Source organism: Pinus tabuliformis, chromosome 2_1, assembly GCF_031772625.1.
Source record: "Pinus tabuliformis cultivar Carrire ecotype Pingquan chromosome 2_1, CPIR1, whole genome shotgun sequence".
NCBI classification, from domain to species: Eukaryota; Viridiplantae; Streptophyta; class Pinopsida; order Pinales; family Pinaceae; genus Pinus; species Pinus tabuliformis.
This window is the reverse complement of record NC_142299.1, coordinates 361,660,776-361,680,578: the sequence shown is the minus strand read 5'-3', so window position 1 is coordinate 361,680,578 and position 19,803 is coordinate 361,660,776.

Sequence of the window (19,803 nt, the reverse complement as noted above, 5' to 3'; positions counted from 1 at the left end):
AGTAAAGGAAACTCATGATGAGAACAAAAAAATGTTAATCATGATTCCATAGACTCTAATGTTGGATCAAAGACCCACCATATTTCAAAGATCGATATGAGGAAGTTTGATGGCAAGGATCCCGCAACATGAATATTACAGGTGGAGCAATTTTTCGATCTCAATAATGTGCAAAACACACAAAAGGTAGGTATTGCAACTTTATATTTGGAACCAAATCAATTTGTATGGTATCAATGGCTTTGCTCTCATAAACAATTTATCACTTGAGCAATTTTTATGGAAGAATTGATAACACATTATGAGGATACAAAAAGCAACACTTTTTTTAGCCAATTGATAAGTCTCAAACAAAAGGGTTCAATAATGGAGCACATTGAGGAGTTCAAAAAATTGAACATAAGGGTAAAAGATATTCCAGAGGAGCATAGAATTGACGTGTTTATAGGGTCTTTAAAGGATAATATCCAACATGATGTTCACCTTTGGGAACCTGATTCATTAGAGAAGGCATTCAGGTTAGCAAGAAAAATAGAAAGCAACATTATGGCAACCAGGAAGCATACCATTCACAACTATAAAGACGGAAGTGTTGTTCCTGCTAGTCTTCCACAACCTATAAGGTTGACACCACAACAATTGGAAGAAAAAAGAGCAAAAGGGCTTTGTTACAGTTGTGATAGCAAATACACTAAAGGTCATAAGTGTGCTGAGAAAAAATTATTCTACATAGATTGTGAAGAGGAAGAAGAAAATGAGCAAGAAAGGTCAAAAGAAGAGGATATACTCCAGGAACAAAGCCTAGATAAAGAAGTGATGAATCTGACCATATCTTGTAATTCATTGGTGGGAATTACCACTCCTCAAACCATCAAGATAGAAGGACAAATCAAGAAGAAAAAGGTAATAGTGTTGATTGATTCAGGAAGTACCCACAATTTTATTCATTGTAAGGTAGCAAGAGAATTGAATTGCTTCTTATATCCAGCACCAGAGTGTCAAGTGATGGTTGCAAATGGAGGAACAATAAATTGCTCGGGAAAGTGCCATAAGATCAAGCTATCCATGGGAGAATATGTATTGACTAGCCCAATGCTTTCCATTCCAATGGGAGGTACTGATGTTGTACTAGGAGTCCAATGGACAATAGCTTTTAATTTTCAAGAACTTTTCATGAAATTTTCTGTGGAAGGAAAGGAAGTTGAATTAAGGGGTATTGCAGGGAAACCAGGAAAGATAATCAGCTCTAACGGTATGACAAAGCTTCTAAAAAAGGAAAAAAGAGGTGTAATTGCACAATTATGTTCGCTAGATGTGTCCACAGTGGAATCATCTATTTCTCCAGATCTCAAAAAAGTCTTGGACAATCATTCCAAGGTATTTGAGACTCCCAAAGGTCTCCCACCTATTCGTGATCATGATCATGTTATTCATCTGATTCCAGGAAGTGTTCCTCCAAACATCAGGCCGTACATATATCCCTATGCCCAAAAGAGTGAAATTGAACGTATGGTTGCAGAAATGCTAGAGGCTGGTATAATTCAACCAAGTCAAAGTTCTTTCTTTTCTCCAGTCGTATTGGTGCACAAGAAGGATGGATCATGGCGCATGTGTCTGGATTATAGGGAGATCAACAAGCTCACTATTAAAGATAAGTTTCCCATTCCTGTCATTGATGAATTACTGGATGAATTGCGTGGATCAATTTACTTCACCAAGTTGGATCTTCGTTCAGGATATCATCAAATCAGAATGAAGATTGAAGACATTCCGAAAACATCATTTAGAACTCATGAGGGTCATTATGAATTTTTGGTCATGCCTTTTGGCCTTACCAATGCACCTTCAACATTTCAAGGTTTGATGAATTCAATTTTCAAACCAGTTCTTAGAAAATTCGTGTTAGTATTTTTTGATGATATACTAATCTACAACAAGTCTTGGAAGGATCATGTTGAACATGTTGACAGGGTGCTACAACTATTGGAGGAGAAACAATTATATGCAAAAAGATCCAAATGTTTCTTTGGAGTACAAGAGGTGGAATATCTAGGTCATATTGTATCTCCTTGTTGTGCCCTACAACAACCCCCCATTTCATATCATCTGTACTTCTTTACAATCAACATATGAAATGGGTCCCTTAAAAAAAAAATTAATTGGCATTAATGATTTTGTTCGAAAAGGATATGATAATCAAATGTGTTTGCGAATTGAAGCCTTTTTCGAATAACAATGTTCCCAAAATAAAACAATCTTTTGTTATTGCGATAAAGCGATCGCAAGATCGCATATCGCAATAACAAGAGAGACGCATTTAAATGGCACTTTGGTCTTTGCCGATGCGATATCGCTATCGGCGATCGGCGGTATTCAATGCATACACAAAAAGAGCACATATCTTACACCCCGATGCGACGCTATATCGGCGATCGGCTATCGGCACTGCCTCCTGTGGGAAAACACTTTAAGTTATAAACCCCCGACCCGATGCAATATCGCTATCGGCCGTCGGCGGAATCCCATGCACTCTCATAAGGCGCTCAGGTTTTTCCCCGATGCGATGCGATATCGCTATCGGAGGTCGGCAAATCACTTAATATGCATCTGGTAATGTGTTCACGTGCCAGTCCGATGCGATGTCGCAATCGGCATTCGCCAGGACTTCTTTCAAACGATAGTGTAACTCTCTCCTCCGATGCGATGCGACATTGTTCATCGGTAATTGGCATTTTCGAAAAGTGATTGCTTTGAGCCTTAAAATTATATTTAAATCCGGTTGATAAAGCGCAGATTTCAAAATGCCGTTAAATGCAAGGATAAGGTAATGCATGCGTATTTAATAACTTTGCCCCTTCGATTAACGAATACTTGCGTCTAAAGCATTTTCATATCTGTTGCACGCGTTAGGGGGTCATTCAGCTGCATAACAGTGTAAAGGTCATTTAATGGGTAGCAGGCCTTAAAAACACCATTAATGCATATGCGATCTCTTACCAGTGATTGGATCCGCAGCCACTTTTTGAAAATTAATATCGCCACGCTTCAAATGATATATATCTTTCCCATTATGCTTTGTCTTCATTATTTTTCGTGTTACGATTTCTCTCGCATTTGTGTAGAGTTCGTTTGTTGAGAAAAGCCTGAACATGATGGGGAAGAAACACAAGAGGGGTACCGGTTCCACTACAACACCTGTTGCAGGTCAAGCTGCTACAATTTCGAAGAAAGGCCTTATCTCGGACACTACGTGCACTGGTCTTGCTAGGACCACATGGCAGGGCACATATAATCTGTTGGAGGCCGAGCAACCGCAAGTGACAGTGAGAACGGCTAGTGTAGATGTACTAAGGAAGTCTGATGCAACTCTCAAAGACTTGGCCGACTCCTTTTTACACAGAATAGCGGCCAGAGAGCAGGTTCTCCCTTACACAGATGTGGTGCGCTGGGCAATTGAAGAAATCCCCATCACTGATAGAACTTTTCATACAAGGGATGGAAGGATTTTCGGGTCGTTCAAGCCTGATGACCTGAGGCGAATGTATCATTTGCCTGAACCGGAGCTAGTCTATAACAGAGCCTTCGTGGAGAAATTTGCAAAAGAAAATGAATCACCATCCGAACCCCTTCGAGATTGGAGACAGAACCCAACCAAACACAAGCATGAAAGTTCGGGTAAGTACTCCAACGTTTCTTTGGCTTCTCCCTATTGCTATGCAGGGATTATGATGTGTAGATTGTGGGGATTACATGACTCCGTTAATATCAATATTGACATGGTTCCCCTAATGGAAGCGGCGGTCAATAGTATAATTATGGATTGGGCCACTATTCTTTCTGATAAGTTGGTCACAGCTGTTCGTGAATTTAGAGCCAAAACCATAGTTACCGAAGGGAAAATCCCACCGTTTTATTATACTGCTTACATTATGGATACCCTGTGTTTTAATTCTGAGTTTCATGTCCTCGGTTGGAGATGGACCACCCAAGATCCAACACCCATTCATTTATACCATAAGAAATTGTGGAAGTCCTCTTACAAGGACCATTTATATCAAATTTGCAATGGTTTCATGGCGCCCATTCACTATTCTATTTATGACAAACCCATTCCCAGAATTTCCTATGAAGCTTCTTTTGACTTAACAGCCGTAGCAAGCTGGTTCGGAGAGGAGCATTTCACCTATATCAGAGTTTTTGGGAGTAAGGCTAGGCCGCATGTCCTCCCTTTATATATCCCAGACAAACTGTTAGCCCGGGAAATCTGCTACCAGATTATGGCCGAGAGTGTCACACAAACTCTCAAAGAGGAGAAGAAGAGAGGTTGGCCCTCTTTTCCTTTAAGAATTGGGGTTTTTACTATGCTTAATTACAAGCATGCAGAAAAAGAAGCAACAAAAATGCAAGCTTTATCCTTGGCCACTATCTCAAACAGACTCTATGATCCAAATAAAATCGCCTACATTGCCCTAGAACAGGCGAAATTAACAAAAGTTGATCATCAAGAGGATATGTTTGATGACATGTTCATCGCCGCCGATACAATCGGCCGTGCCAAAGAGCTTGCGCGAATGAAATACAATGATGAGGCGTTGACTGAGTTTAACAAACTTAGGGAGCAGAGGTTGCAAACTCTGCCTCTAGATTTATTATCCACAACCCCAGCGTCTTCCTCAAGCGAGCCTGGTCGGCAAGAGATACATCCACCTCCTGTTACAACTGAAGAACAGGATAAACAACAGGAGGAAAGGCAGAAGAAGCTGCAGGCTGAGAAGCAAAGAAAAGAGAAAGCAGAGAGGCAGAAAAAGGAGCAGATAGAAAGGCAGCAAAAGGCACAGAAGGATCAAGAGCAGAGGAAGAAGAAGGAAGAAGAGAAACTAAAGAAAGAACTAGCAGATAGGCAGAAAAAGGAATTGGAGGAGCAGCAGCGGAAAGCGCAAGAGGAGCAGCAGCGAAAAGCACTTGAAGAACAGCAGAGGTTAGAACAAGAAAAAGAACGGAGCAAAGCCCATACAGAGCAACATAAGCAAACCTCCACCGATCCTGAATTGATTAAACAATGGAACCAATTCGATTCCATTATCAGTGGTAAGGAAGGCTCCAAAGACACAGACACCTCTAAAACAAGCGATGCGCCCGATACCACTTCTTCTCAAGTTCTAGGAGGAACCAGCGGCCCACCCATTTCACAGGATGTCGAGGTAATCAATAAGGACCCTTCCGATCAAATTGTTCTCCAGGTGGAAGAAATTCCTCCCCTGGATATTTTCTACAACCCAAAGCATAAAGCCGTTATTAAGCGCTCTAAGAAAAGACGAAGGCTTGATCAACCTTCTATCTTTCCTGAGAAAACAGTCACGGGCAATATGGTCTGGAAGGAGGATTTGGATCCCTCCGATGATTTAACAAAGCTGTCGCAATTCGCGGGAGCTTATTCTGCAGCAACTATCGACAAAGCATCGGAGGTAAGTCTTCTGTTGAAGACTAAGGACCATGAAATATATGCATTACAGGCAGAGGTAATTGAAGCGAAAAACAAAGCAGCACAGGTGGAAGAGTAGTTGCTGGCTCAACAGCAGGAAAACAATTTGTTAACCCAGCAACTGCAAACTGAAAGACAAAGGATAGACCAAAGTGAAACTCAGAAGGCAAAAGAATTGTCGGAGGCATTGTCACAGTTGAAAGCATCAAATGAGTTGATGATGAAATCGAAAGATGAGCGAATAGCTCAACTATCAGCACAGCTCGAAGGTATCAAGAGCACACAGAATGTGAAAGTCTTCAGAGCAGAGGCAACTCAAATAAATAGCGCATTACTGTCTCAGATCAGACTTCTATGTCAACAACTTGCTAAGGCTGAGTCATTATGCGAAATATCTACAACAGTGTGTGAGCAAATAGAGAAGGCCATAAATGAGCTAGATCAGGCCGAAGAAGCCATATCCGATTATATTGAGTGGCAAGACACTGTTGAAGGGAAAGCGGCGAATTTGTCCCGAATCCATGAAGCGTACAAGGACATACTCTTCACGGAATGGAACACTCAGGTAATGAAAGCAGAAAGGGCGGCTTCCAGGTGTAAAATAATTGCCAGCAATATGATCGACCTAGTCAATGATACACTTTATTTGGCAAACATGATCTCCAAGTGCACACCTGGAAGCATAACAACAGCAGATATGCTTGAACAAACAAATTATCATGACTTGGAGGAACAGAGGAAGTTAATTACCGGAGTAAATACTTTAACCTCTGATGCATATTGGCTCTTTCTAATCAAGCCACATACTCAAAGGTCTGCTCTCAAGTGTCTAACAGATGCCCTCGGATGCCTGATCCCCGACATTCAGGATGCTACATATGATGCCCAGCTAACTTCGCGTCTCAACACTCCACCAGAAGTAGAGCCAATGCTGGCGATATGTCAGCTAAGGAGTAAAGGCAAAGAACCCACCGAATGAAGCATTGCCGCCAACTACCAGATCACCAAGAAAGATGGAAAAAAAAACATTTATTGATGCCAATTTAATAGCTTTTCAGTTGTTTAGATATTTAGATTAATATAGTATTTATAGACCCTTTCATTGTTTTGGAAAGGGTCGTAAAATTTTGTAATAGACTTAAAGGCTGAAGTTTGCACTATTGTGCTTCAGTCTATATTCTTTTGTGAAACTCGACCAACGGTTCTTAATTTTGATTAGAAGGCTGTTTTACACAATTGCGCACGACTGTCTGTTGTTGGGAATGCTTTCTGATTTGAAGGAAGGACTGCGACATAGTGATTAATATACTAGATTGATCGAGCAGCTTACATGGTACTATTATCTGTATCTGTGTTCTTTCTTATTATATGAATTGCTGTGTTATTATCTTTGCTATTGTTGAATGCATGTATGCGATATAACAGCGAATCTTCATTTCGTTTCACTATTGAATGTTTTGGTGATTTGTTATCTCTTTCACCCATGCATGTATCAATGATATAAATGATTAAGTGTAGTAATTCGCTATAATCGCTCTGCATAACTAATTATGCAGAGCAATCTTAAATGGTTTAAACATCTATGCTTAAGTGTTAGAGTCATCTATATGCCTGCCCTAAAGTACAAATCATCAAACACTACACTTTACCAAGCGATAAGTCCCGGGATTAGATTATTAGATTATATATTTTGCTGATAGTTTTAGTTATTCGCTTATCACTATCCTACCGCATAAGCTACTCATCCACCCCACTTTTATCTATTATTGGGAAACTGGTCCCATTATCCCCAGTCGGAGCCACTATTCCAAACGGAAAAGGAGCTACTTTCAAGGTTCCGGACCGGGTGGTTTCCCCTTTGTTGTGGCAGCGATTTTCGAGGCTTCAACACTCCTGAAGGAGTTAAGGTAGACCCTAGCAAAATTAAAGCCATTAAGGAATGGAAAATTCCGACATCCATAAAGCATTTGCGAAGATTTCTCGGGTTGACAGGGTATTATCGCAAGTTTGTTAAGAATTATGGGAGAATAGCAACACCTCTAACAACATTATTGAAGAAAGATGCATTTTCATGGACTCCAGAAGCAACAAAGGCATTCGAACATCTTAAAGAGGCAATATGCCAAGCACCGGTCTTAGCTACATCGGACTTTACAAAAACCTTTATTGTGGAATGTGATGCTTGAGGAAATGGAATTGGTGTTGTTTTAATGCAAGATGAAAGACCCATTGCTTTTGAATGTTGTCCAATCAAGGGAAAGTTTTTACACAAAGCTATTTATGAGAAGGAAATGTTGGCAATACTCCATGCACTTAAGAAATGGCAACCCTATCTAATGGGAAGACACTTCAAGGTAAAAATGGATCATGATAGCCTTAAATACTTTTTAGAACAAAGATTATCCTCTGAAGAGCAACAAAAGTGGGTCACAAAGATGTTGGGTTATGATTTTGAAATCATCTATAAAAAAGGAAAGCAAAATGTGGTGGCAGATGCACTCTCAAGAAAGGATGAGGATGTGGAAGCATTGTTGTGCGCCATTTCTATTATCCAACCAGATTGGATAAACGAAGCAAGGGAGGAATGGAAGAATGACGAAGAAGTGTGGGCACTTATTCGAAAGTTACAACAAGATTCCAATATCTCTGATACATTTAGCTGGCAAAATGATTTGTTATGGTACAAAGATCGCTTATCCCTCTGTAATAATTCCCAGCTAAAACAAAAGATTCTTATGGAATTGCACACTTCTCCCTTAGGAGGGCACTCAGGATTTTTAAAAACTTACCACAGGGTTAAGAAGGAATTTTTTTGGGATGGCCTTAAATCAAATATTCAAAAGTTTGTGGCGGAATGTTTGGTTTGCCAACAAAATAAAGTTGAAACAATTAAGACCCCGGGTCTATTACAACCTTTATCCCTTCCAAGCCAACGTTGGGAGGAGGTTTCAATGGATTTTATCACAGGTTTACCCAAGTCTGAGGGAAAGAGTGTCATCATGGTGGTAGTTGAAAGACTTACCAAATATGCACACTTTTGTGCATTATCACATCCATTTAAAGCCAGTACAGTTTCTATTGCATTTATGGAAACAATTCAAAAGCTACATGGAAACCCAAAGATTATTGTAAGTGACAGAGATCCCATTTTCACTGGAAATTTTTGGACAGAATTATTTTCTTGTCTTGGTACTCAGTTAGCTCATAGCTCATCTTATCATCCTCAATCTGATGGGCAAACTGAGATAGTAACTAAATGTTTGAAAGGATATCTTCATTGCTTTGTATCTGATAAATAGACACAATGGGTGAAATGGTTGCCTCTGGCTGAATGGTGGTATAACACTTCCTTCCATACAGCAACAAAAATGACCCCATTTATGGCACTTTATGGGTATCAGCCACCATCCATCACATCATATTTAAGAGAAAATTCTAAGGTTCAAGCAGTGGAACATCACATTGAACATCAACAACAAGTCCTCCAACTCTTAAAAGATAACCTCGTGTTGGCACAGAATAGAATGAAACAACAGGTAGATCAACATCGTAGCGAAAGAAGTTTTGATGTAGGTGATTGGGTATTCCTACGGCTACAACCATATAAGCAAATGTCCCTCAAGCAAGCTAAGAAGGATAATAAATTCTCACCAAAGTATTATGGTCCATACAAGGTGTTGCAAAAGATTGGTACTATGGCATACAAATTGGAGTTTCCTGCAGCTTCTCGATTGCACCCAGTTTTCCATGTTTCATGTTTAAAGAAGGTTATAGGCGACAAGCTCCCAGTTCAAACAATATTGCCAGAACTTGACGAGGAAGGAAAAATTATATTGGAACTGGAAGCAGTCACAAAAACAAGAACTCAACAGCTACGAAATCGATCAATTTCGGAGTATCTTATCAAGTGGAAGAACTTATCCGCTGAAGATTCCACATGGGAGGATGAGAATTTTATACCGAAGCATCCATAACTTCTCAAGCGTTGAGGACAACACTTTTTTGAAGGAGAGGGGCATGTTGGTTCCCTATAATACTAGTGATTACCCCATTACTATTGTAGTTGTACCCCTTATTAATATTGTTGTGCCCCTATTATCCCCATATTGTTATTACTGTGCCCCATAGAATCCCTCTATTGTTATTTTTGTGGCTTTATATTTTTATTGTTAGGTCAGCTAGGTTATATTGTGACTCCTTAGACTCCTATATATAGAAAGGAGGTTTTGTCATTTGAATCATCCAAGAATTGTTCATTTATGTAATGTAAAGGAGGTTTCCCCCTTGAAGAGGCTGAATTCTAAGGCGTTGATCTATCTTTTCTATCTTTTTCTTGAGCTGGTTTCATAACACTAACAAACTCTTTAATACACTATAGTCGTTGATAAGCATTAAGACTAAGCATTAGGTGAGCATATTCCTTTGTGAACCAGTGTAGGAAAAAAAACATAAGACTAAGTATTTGTTGAGCATATTCCTTTGAGAATCAATTTAAAAAAAAAAGCCAACAGATCTTCATCCACCTTAAGTTGAAATAAAAAGCTTTAGGCAATTATATAATTTATAGAATTCAAATCAATTCAGAATTTTTTAAATTCTAAATTTAATTATATATTTAAAAATAACAAGTCAGTGCAACCTAACAAACTCTTTAATACATTACAGTGGTTGATAAGCATTAAGACTAAGCATTAGTTGAGCATATTCCTTTGAGAATCAATTTAGGAAAAGAAGAGCATTAAGACTAAGCATTTGTTGAGCATATTCCTTTGAGAATCAATTTAAGAAAAAAAATCAACAAATCCTCATCCACCTTAAGTTGAAATAAAAAGCTTTAAGAAATTATATAATCTATAGAATTCAAATCCGTTCAAAATTTTTTAAATTCTAAATTTAATTATATATTTAAAAATAACAAGTCAATGCAACTTAGCCACTCTTTAATACACTACACTTGTTGATAAGCATTAAAACTAAGCATTAGCTAAGCATATTCCTTTGAGAATCAATCTAGGAAAAAAGAGCATTAAGACTAAGCATTTGTTGAGCATATTCCTTTGATAATCAATTTAAGAAAAAAAAGTCAATCTTCATCCACCTTAAGTTGAAATAAAAAGCATTAGGCAATTATATAATCTATAGAATTTAAATCAATTTAGAATTTTTTAAATTCTAAATTTAATTATATATTTAAAGATAACGAGTCAATGCAACCTAACAAACTCTTTAATACACTACAGTGGTTGATAAGCATGAAGACTAAGCATTAGCGAAGCATATTCCTTTGAGAATCAATTTAGGAAAAGAAAGAGCATTAAAACTAAGCATTTGTTGGGCATATTCTTTTGAGAATCAATTAAAATAAAAAGTCAATAAATCTTTATCCACCTTAAATTGAAATATAAAACTTTAAACAATTATATAATCTATAAAATTCAAAACTTTTTTAAATCCTAAATTTAATTATATATTTAAAAATATATTTTAAATAATAAAAAACTAAAATATATTTTAATTACATAGTATCGGTTTCCACCGATAATAAAATTTTAATATCTTTATTCATTAAAATATAAAACTAGACCCTCAGCATAACTCTATTATAGAATTTTAAAATACTTTAGAAATATAAAAAAATATAAATGAAACTAAACCGTTGTTATTGTTAATGTTACTTTGCCGTTGTTGTTATGGTTAATGTTAATGAATGGCTGTTCGCCTGGTAACAAGCTAAAGGTACGTAGAAGAAGCCAGAGTGAGGGAACCCTCTTCTATAAATGGTGTTAAGGGCTTTGATAAGGAAGGACAGTTGATTTTGCTAACTTTCAATTTAAATGTCACTTTATTATCTATAATTATTATCTATAAATGTCAATTTAATGTCACTTTATTATCTATAATTATTTGGTTTAAATAATCAAATTTTACACACATATATAATCATTCCAATCAATTCTTCAATGTTAAAGCATATTATTTAAAATTAAAGATATGTATAATTGATGAAGATTTTTTATTTCAACTTTGATTTTTTTATTTATTTTTTTTTAATTTGAAGGTTTAGATTGATTCTTAAGGCAATATACTTAGTCTTAATGCTTATCAACTATTGTATTGTATTAAAGAGTTTGTTAGGTTGCATTGACTTTTAATAAATTTAAAAATTATATTTGTGCCACTTGGTTCTCCACCCACCAATTTCCTAGAGATTTGAGATTATTCAAATTCTAATAAGTTCTTTCATGACAAGTTCCTCATTATTATTTATAACATTCATTTATATATAAGCAAATTTTATTTAGCAAAATGGTTCATTACTTTTAATAAATTTAAAAAATAAGATTCATGCCATGTGACATCCCACTCACCAATTTCCTAAGGATTTGAGATTATTTCAATTCTAATAAGTTCCTGCCTAATAAGTTCCTCATTATTATTTATAATATTTATTTATAATTTTTTTTTCTTAAGTTAAATAATCCATAACTTTTTTATAAATGGTTAATCAGATAAATGTGTATTAGTAAGATATTCTTTATGTTACACTAAGTTTTTTGGTCATATTTATAAAGTTTTTGGCTATATCAACTATATTAATATTTTTAATATAATTATATTAATTATATATTAAAAAATTGATATGTATCATATTTAAAAAAATATTATTTAAAATTAAAAAAGATATGAGCTAACTTTACAATTTATTTCTTTACAATTTAACTTCATAGTTCGTGGGATTTTTTTAAATCTTTTCTTCTACAATTTTGTATAAAGTTTTAATTTCTAAACTATAAAAGTATTAATAATAAATTTAGATCAATCTTAACTCCATATATACTATGTTTTTAAAACATCAAAATCTTCAAACTTGTAAATCTTTCATCAAATTTTTAAATAAATTAATAATTAAAAAAATCCACCTCAAATGATTTGATATCTTTATGAGAATCAAAATTTATAATAAATGTATACTAATTTTATTATAAATCCAAAACAAAATATGCTAAAATCTTAACTAAATTATAAATTGATTTATGAAATTCAATGATATTTAATTTCATTATAAATTTATTTATCTATTATTTCATTAATAAATTGATATTTTTAAACAGTTTTGATATTTTTACTATATTAAAAATTTAAATAAATCAGGAAGTAATCTAATTAATTGACATCTTTATCTTTTTAAAATAATAATTTTAAATTTTATTATATATTTATTTATTAAAAAAAATTAATATTTTTATGATATTAAAAAATTAAATAAATTAAAAAATAATTTAATTAATGGAAATTTTTTAAGATATATAATAAAATCAAATAAAAAATAAAAAAAATAAACTAATATTTTTAAACCATTCAGATATTTTTACTATATTAAAAATTTAAATATATTGGGAAGTAATCTAATTAATTGACATCTTTATTTCTTTAAAATAATAATTTCAAATTTTATTATACATAGATATTTTTATGATATTAAAATTTTATTATACATAGATATTTTTATGATATTAAAATTTTAAATAAATTAAGAAATAGTTTAATTAATGGAGATTTTTATAGATATTTTTATGATATTAAAATTTTAAATAAATTAAGAAATAGTTTAATTAATGGAGATTTTTATTTTTTTAATATATATGTGTAAAATTTATCTCTTTAAAATAATAATTTCAAATTTTATTATATATAGATATTTTTATGATATTAAAATTTTAAATAAATTAAGAAATAGTCTAACTACTAGAGATTTTTTTTTTTAATATATATATGTGTAAAATTTGGAATGGTAATATATATGTGTGTTATCTAGAGTGGTTGGATGGAATGGTTGTTATCTTTCCTAACCACGTTTAAGATAATTATTGTTGTAATGACTTCATTTCTATGAATATTGTTTTGTTGGCTTCAAGCTTTGTGAATTCTTAAATGAGTAAGCCATAATGCCTTGATAATTATTATTTAAATGACTTTGTCCCTATGAGTATATAAAAAGAGGCTGGTTTCTTTCCTAGACAAAAAAAAAAAAGTTTATTTTTTTGTTGGGTAAATAGTTTGTATTGCCTAAAAGCATGAAGTACATATTAAGTCATGGATTTCTAGGTTTGTCTATCACTCCTAAACAGACCAGACCCATAATCTCAACCTTTTCAAAAGAGCAAAGGACATATTTTTGTTTGTTGATATAAAAATCAAAAATTAAAAATTGGGCCACATAGTCTAATTACAGATTCGCAGATATAGACAAAGAGCTTGAACAAATGAGATAGAAAGAGATCGGTCAACAATATTTGTCATGCTTAGCTATGGTCCAGCATTTTTTTTTTTCAGGGAAGAGTTTTCAAAGGATTTCCATGAGGAGGAAATCTACGAAATTGATGTGACACATCCATGATTCGATAACTTATATGTAATTTTATTTCTGGTTCTTTTGATGTGAGTAGGGATGATCATCAGAATGGAAGGAAGGAATGATGCCACTCATATGAGTAGGCTTTCAAGTCTCCAACCGCAAGATATTTGTTGATTTGGGTGTCATGTAGGATCTTGCATATCATGTTTATAACAAGTTCAGAATCTCCCTCCACCATAAGTTTGGTGTAGCCTTTAGCAAGGGAAATTTGAATAATATCTCTTCGAGGGCTTTCAATTATGTTGTGTTGTTATTATTATATCAGATAAATCCCAAATAAATGTAGATAGTGGATCTTGAATGATCCCTAAAGATAACTTTGTATCCCACCTCACTTGGGTTACCTTTTAAAGCATCATCAAAATTGAGCTTTAGAAAATTAAGTGGAGGAGGGATTTAGGAGAAGGGAATAAACATTGTAGCAGGGCGAAGAGAGGGGGTAATCTTGACTCTTGGAGTAGGGATCTAGCTCTTAACTAGGAGGACCTCCTTGCTTGAGCCTAACAATCTTGATCTAACTAGGAATTTGTCGAAATTGGTTTCTTAACACTCTTTTGAACTATGATTGATCCAAGTGGATATTGGTGGCCACCTACCTATTCCACTTTAACCCCCACCATTGTCTTTGAGTTTCCTTAATTGTAGTACAACTTACCATTTTTGGCAGTTTTTGAGGGCCTAAACTTCCAGAGCCGTTTTGAGGGCATAAAAGACGTTTTTCGGGAGAACAAAGAGATTGGGAAAGTGCATGTTTGATTCATTATTCTCCTTTTATCCTCGTCTTCGAGGTCTTTGAAACAAGGCATAATGATAGTCAAACGGAGATTGTATGCCAAAGTTACGACCTTGGGAAGTTGATGTTTCAACTAACCCCAATGGGGCCCACAAGATTTTCGCACTTCATCTCCTAGGGTTAGGTTTTTGGATGTTTAGGGTTTCCCATTGTTTCTTAATGATAAGAAGTCCCTTGAGCTTCATTGTAACATAGTTTAGAAGGCATGTAGTTACCACATCTCTTCTAAGAGATAAGCTACCATTGCCCGAACTAGTTTATTTCCATTATGTATGTAATAGTTTTAAGTACTTTGTTATTAATGAATTAAAGTTTTTCTTTTTCATTGTAACTCTGTGTTTTGATTTATATTTGTATTTCATTTCATTCCTACATAAATCTCGATCAGTGGTGTCAAAGCGGTCTGCTCTTTCTTTATTTTTCTGTGCATGTACCTAATGAGGTTAGGGTATAAGGAGTTGGGATTTGAACTGGTTCAACCCTTGCAAGACTGTCCTCGTTGACACTGACGACCTCCCATGGTAGAAGAAAATAAAGATGAGGGATAAGGAGATCATATCAAATTGTTTCTCAAAGAATCCCTTGAGTGTCAAAGGAACAAGATGATGGAAAACTTAACACTGATCCTTCGGTGAATGCCTACTGTCGATGCATCTTCATCCAGTAGTCACTTCGAAGGAATCACTCCCTTCAAGGTACATGTAAATAGATGTTGAGGTTGTAGATAAATGGTTGAATCTGTAGAAAATCTGTTGGTAGGTTAACCCAATAATGCAATATAAATCAAAGCAGAATATTATAACCTACTTTTACTATCAATTTGTGGAAGCTTAAAGATCGAGATGAACAATATAACCAGAAGAAGAAGAATCAATGGCACAATACACATGAAAATACTTTGGGGAAAGCCTCAACTAAAAACACCACTCTATTGTATTATCATACATGGTGGAAATACATAGTAATTATACAAAGCCTTAGCTCTCACAGCTAGCCAGCTCTCAGTACAATCCCCACAGATGCTCACAGGCAATCTTGGCTTCTATCCAGCCTTCCTCTCTACCCTCCAAGCTCCTATTTCCTTGCGTTGTTCCTTGTGGATGATTCTCCTATTACCAAGTGGAAAACCTCCTTCAAAACTGCGCAATCCTCAAGGATTTATCCTTGACTGCATGCATGATTTTTCTCCATGAGAAAACACATGCAACTGATAGTACACTGTCCTTGAACATTAATCTCAACTAGGTCTTTCTCATAATAGACATGCATGAGTTTCTAATGAGTGAATATTCGGTTAACTGGAGTAGCACTAGTTGAGTGCATTAATGCATCAACTGACTATTAACTCACTATTAGTTCCTCAAACAGTTCGGAACTAATTTAACTAAACTTAACTTAGTAAACTGAGTTAACTAATTACAACTCAAATATAACTCAATCTTATCTCGTTAATTTAAGGGATAACTCTTGCATGACTTCCGAAAGACTTCTAACTTGAATTTATCCAACTAATTAATTTAAAATAAATTAATTAATTATTTCCAAGTAGCTGTTAAGACTAAATTCGATTTTAATTCACAATTTAATTCAAGGACAAATTAAATTGGAATATTCTTGTTGCCATATTTCAACAGAATCTGTTGGAGGGTTATTTTTCAATCCATAGTTTCTTTGATATGGAGAAGATTACTTTTGCACTACTTAAGGTCGCTCCCCATGTCAAGGACTAGTGGGAAACTTACTGTGATAAAAAGGTTTAGGAACACTTTTCGAGACGCTACCAAGGAACAATATTACCCGTGGGGAGATATGAGGAAAAATACATATAATGGACCACACTACAATAGCAAAGGGACCAAGTTCTGCATGATTTCACAAATATTTTTCATACTCTATGCACAAATTTGGGTATCAAAGACTCTAAGCGACATCTAGTTCTCAAGTACCATGGTTTTCTGCACAAATACATTCAGGTAGAAATGGAGTTCCTAGACATCTCCTCGTTAGGTGTAGCCTACTGATATGTTGCCAAGATTGAAAAAAAAATTAGAAGAAGAAATACTTTGGATCCTCAAGTCCGGAGCAGGGAAAAGGCACCCCCAAACCACAAAACAAAGGGAAAAGTCAAGGTAGGGTGACCCACGACAACCCATCAAATCTGCAAGCAAAGAAAAACACCATAAATACAAATAAGGACACAGGGAAGTGGTTTGTGTTCCACAAGAACCCCACTCACAACATATGTGAGTGGTGTGCCAAGAAATCACTAGTGGCCGAGCTGAAGGCTTCGGAGCAAGATGTATGTTTTGACTTAGATTTAGACCTCAATAAGGGGAACGACAAAGGGAATCAAATTATTGATGCATTGCCCAGCACCACAAAGGCCTAGAAGATTGAGCTTGAAGACCTAGAGGAAGGGGAGTGTCTCTTCCACTCACAGATGTGGGTGGATGGGCTATTGTTGTAGTTCATTATCGACAATGGAAGCCAAAAGAACCACATCTCAACATAATTCGTTAAGTGGTTGGTCTTGCTGACCACACCACACCCGCATCCATACACCATCAGGTGGCTCCACCAAGGATGAAATCTACGCGTTATCCAACAGTGTCGCCTTCCATATCGCATCAAACCCTTCGCGGATGAGGTACTGTGTGACATTACTCCTCTTGAAGTTTGTGATGTATTATTAGGCCAACCATACTTGTGGAAGCATCTTGTTTTGTATGACTCTAAGCCTCACACTATTATTATTACTTTGGCCAACAAGTTATACAGGATACCAGAGCTAGCCCCACCTATTGCCATCTCTTTGATCTTTACTAAGAAATGCAGTAAGATCATATCCTAGAATGGAATAATTGTTTTCTTTCTGATTCGCACTCAAAGTAAGGGGAATATTATGGCCACATCCATGGCCCACAAGAAGATTTCATCCATGCAATAGAGGTATGTGGATAAGGTCGTGGGAGAATACAGGGACATATTATGCTCACCCATAGGGGTACCTTTGCACTATCATTCAAGCATTCGATCGATCTAACTCCTGGAGAACCTCTACCCAATGGTTTGATATATCGACACTCCATTTTGGAAAATGAAGAGATCAAGAAGTAGATCTAAGAGTTGCTGCAAAAAGGCCACATCAAACCAAGTTCCTCCCCCTTGTGGGAGCCGGATTGTACTTGTATAGAAGAAGGATGGGACCTGTAGGATCTACATTAATTATCAGGCACTAAATAAAATCAATGTTAGGAACAGGTATCTAATCCCACAGATTGATGACCTTTTGGACTAGCTCAAAGGGCTAAGTATTTCAATAAGATCAATATGAACACTTCCTATCCAATAGAGCCCACAAATGTATGGAAGACTGCCTTCAAATCCAAGGAAGGCCTTTTTGAATGCTTGTTCATGTCCTTCAAGTTGACAAATTCCCCTGCTCCTTTTATGAGGTTGATGGATGACATCTTGTAACCCTTCACCAACCTTTTTTCTAGTTGTTTATTTAGACGACTTCCTCATATTTAGAAAGATTTGGGAAGACAACTTGTCACACACACTCAACAGGTCTTCCAAACCTTGCGGAAACACAAACTATGTGCCAACTTGGAGAAATGCACCTTTCTTATGAGTTAGGTCTAATATCTGGGTTACATCATGGAATGTATCATGACTGTCTACACAAATATATTTAGGAAGAAATGGAGTTCCTGGAAATATCCTTTCTTAGTGCAACATATTGATATGCTACCAAGATTGAACAAAAAATTAAGAAGAAGAAATGAGACTTTGGATTTGCAAATCTGAAGCAGGGAAAATGCACCCCTAAAGCACAAAACAAAGTGAAAATCTAAGGCAAGGTGACTTAGGACAACCCATTGAAGCTGCAAGCAAATAACAACACCACAAAGATGAAGGACACAATGAAGTGGTGTGAGTTCCATAAGAGCCCCACTCACAACACAAGTGAGTGTCGTTCCAAGTAGTTACTAGTGGCCGATCTGAAGGCTTCAGAGTCAGATGCATGTTTCAACTTGAAGTCATAACCCAACAATGGGAATGACAAAGGAAATCAAATTATTGATGCAGATCCTAGCACCATTGTTGTGTTAATTTTTTAGATTGTGCTATGATGTATCAATTACTTTAGCCCAATTGACTTCTTCATTAACAATGCATCCAATTATTAGCAATGTAACCAATCATAAACTGTAAATGCAGATAGAACAATATATGCAATGACAAAGAAGACAAAAAACAACCATAAGATACAACAAATTGGTCCAAGACAAGGGAAAAAACCCACAAGGGGAGAAAACCCTTTTAATTATTCTTTTGTATTAGATCGTCATAAAAAGTTTTAGAAGAGAGTACACTAAGCCCAATACATAAATTTGTAGCAGAAATTTACAGAAACAGATTGTAGATCTACATAATAGTAGAGAGAAACCCTTGATCCACTGGATCACTAAAGGCAACTGCTAAACCCTAGATCAAAACCAAGGATTCTCATAGAAATACTGTTTGCATGCGTATAGAACTCCCTGGACACTCCATCATACATTGTGTGATGAGATATGTGTCTACCCGGACACTCTTAGGAATACTGTATGCGTGCATCCGGGTTCAAACTCACTTAGATCCGCTCTAGACCTCGAGATGCTCTCTTCTAGTTACTGTGCATGCGTCCAAGGACGAAAAATCTCAGTTACATGCCTACGTCCAAGAAACAGAAACCCTAGATCCGTGTGAGCCTCACACCTGTAACTTTCGACCCTTGTGCGGACTTCTTCTGTTAGACCTGTGCCAACCAAGACAAAAAATAAGAGTAGAAGATTTCTTGATCAACGTGTAGAAATGAGGTTGAGGTCTCTTCTATTTATAGGTTTCCATGAGGGTCCACTTGGGGTTGAGGCCAACCTAACCAATTTCACATGTGCTTATGGCTGACCCATTCCATTATACGCGAGTGAATAAAATAATTCAAAAAGCAGCTTCTGCTTGTCCAAATAGGGTGATATTTAGGTCGATTTTGGTCCTCTCGAAAAATGGAATTTATTGCAATCATCATCTTAGTCATCTGAGCTATCTAAGGTGGAATTTGACCCT